This window comes from Sinocyclocheilus anshuiensis, unplaced genomic scaffold (genome assembly GCF_001515605.1).
Source record: "Sinocyclocheilus anshuiensis isolate Anshui unplaced genomic scaffold, SAMN03320099.WGS_v1.1 scaffold366, whole genome shotgun sequence".
Lineage (NCBI taxonomy): Eukaryota > Metazoa > Chordata > Actinopteri > Cypriniformes > Cyprinidae > Sinocyclocheilus > Sinocyclocheilus anshuiensis.
In genome coordinates, this window is record NW_015547673.1 from 11917 (window position 1) to 14433 (window position 2517).

The window sequence follows — 2517 nt, forward strand, 5'->3', positions numbered from 1 at the left end:
AGTGTTGGACGAGAGAGGACCAGGCCTGGATTCTGTTTGTGCGCGACAGTCGTCCGCGAGGGGCTGTCGCGCTATTTTCTGTTTGTTTTATTATTAAAGTTTTCTTTAAATGTTCGCCGGTTCCTGCCTCCTTCTTCCCGACATACGAACTGTGTTACGTTGGTACCTAAAACAGACGGCTCTGTTCGGTTCTGTGTGGATTATCGCAAAGTGAATGCTTTGTCGAAATTCGACGCCTATCCAATGCCGCGGGTTGACGAGCTGCTTGATCGGCTGGGTGCAGCTCGCTTTTATTCGACACTGGACTTAACCAAAGGATATTGGCAGATCCCCTTATCGCCCCTATCCAAAGAAAAGACAGCCTTCACAACGCCGTTTGGATTACACCAATTTGTTACCCTTCCTTTCGGGTTGTTCGGGGCTCCGGCCACTTTTCAGCGGCTCATGGACAGAATCCTCCGCCCGCATGCCGCCTATGCCGCTGCCTATCTAGATGACATCATTATTTACAGTCAGGACTGGCAGCGTCATATGGCGCATCTGCGGGCTGTCCTACGAGCTCTGAGAGGGGCCGGGCTGACGGCCAACCCGAAGAAGTGTGCGGTTGGGCGGGTGGAGGTAAGGTATCTGGGCTTCCACTTGGGTCATGGGCAGGTGCGTCCCCAAATTAATAAGACGGCGGCAATTGCGACCTGTCCGAGGCCCAAGACCAAAAAGGAGGTGAGGCAGTTCCTGGGGCTGGCAGGATATTATAGAAGGTTTATACCTAATTATTCGGACCTTACCAGCCCACTGACTGACCTCACTAAAAAGGAAGTTACAGATCCAGTCCAGTGGACGGAGATGTGTCAGCAGGCTTTCAGCCAGGTAAAGACTGCTCTGTGTGGCGGACCGCCGTTACACTCTCCTGACCTTCTCTCCCCTTCTTGTTGCAGACAGACGCGTCGGACAGGGGGCTTGGAGCGAGGCCGGGTGCACAGATGGCTGTAGCCGACTTTCTATGAAGGTAGAATGACGTCAAAAAGATTTGCATACGCAGGGTAAGAGTTGTGGATCAGCCCCGCCCCTCTCGTCACAATAAGAAAATGTAAAAATTTAAAAAAACATTCTAATGGGTTTGTGTAATTTTATAATTATAATTTGCACACTAACCCCTGATGGACTCTTCAAGAATGGATATTTGTGGATAAAAGAATGGATATGGTCAATAGTCATCCTGCTAGTAATCTCCTTTTGCCTCCAGGCAAAGGTCCTCCTCATTCGCTCTTCAACAATGTATCTGGCTTTGTCCTTCTGTACTGGTCCTGCAGGACTTTCAAATGTCCCTCTATTGATGCAGCATTCTCTCCAACAACATCAGTGTCCTTGTGCATTGACATAAACAAAACATCAGGTTAAATATTATTTCTAATTTCTAAGCAAGAAAATAATGAAAATGTTTGCATCTTGCCACTTGTAATAATGATAAATTGGAGAACAACACACTGGAAACATGTAGCACTGTAAAAAGATTATAAAAATATGCTTTCATCAAAGGCCTTGTAATTTGTTTGCAATTGCTTATAGTATAGTATTATCTATATCAAATATTGTTTATGTCATCAAGTGTTCTTTAACAAATAAATATTTGCTTGAGTGCTGTCCTTTTACTTTATTAATCGCTTGCTTTGCCGTTTGATGTCTCAACTCAACACAAAATGGCCATGTATAATCTGAGTGAGTGCGGTGGGCAATTCTTGTACGGCCTATAACAAAATGTCATCACACTCGCTACGGCAAAAAAGAAAAAAAAAAGGTCTCAAAATGTAAAACACTAATTACAATGGCTAACATGCAGTGTTGGCCTTTGGCCATAGTTATTATTAAAGCAATAAGATATGAGAGGCTGTGTAAATATACTCACGGATAAATGGTGTTGTCACATTGAGAAAATCTTTGAGAAAATACTTGATTTTCTTAACACGTTTCAACATGTTACAACATGCTCACCTTCAAAAAACACCCTCCTCTCCTCTTCTGTGACTTGTATACCAAATTGCATTAGCCGTAGACATCTTCCCCAAGAAGGCTAACATACTCCAGCAAGTCTGGTGCAAGTACTTTTCGCAGGTTTAAAGCAAAGGAACACAGAGTTAGACAAAATCAACAGAACATGGCGTGACACGAGTAAAAATAAGAATATAACATTCCACATTTACCTGAGAAATCCAAAATACTCTGCATTGGAAATCATGCAAAGTTCTGTCAAAACAGGCCCTTACACACTCTCTTCAGAACCGAACGACTCCAGCCAAGCGGGGGACATTTTCTATTCAAAAACAACCATAACGTCTGCATAAGCAATAAGGTACGTTTTGAATATAACTACCTGAGTATAATTAATTGTTGCCATTCCACATGGTCCTTATTTGTGGCAGTTGTGGCCTAATGGTTAGAGAGTCGGACTTGCAACCAGAAGGTCACGGGTTCCGGGCTCGTACCGGCAGGGATTGTAGGTGGGGGGAGTGAATGTACAGC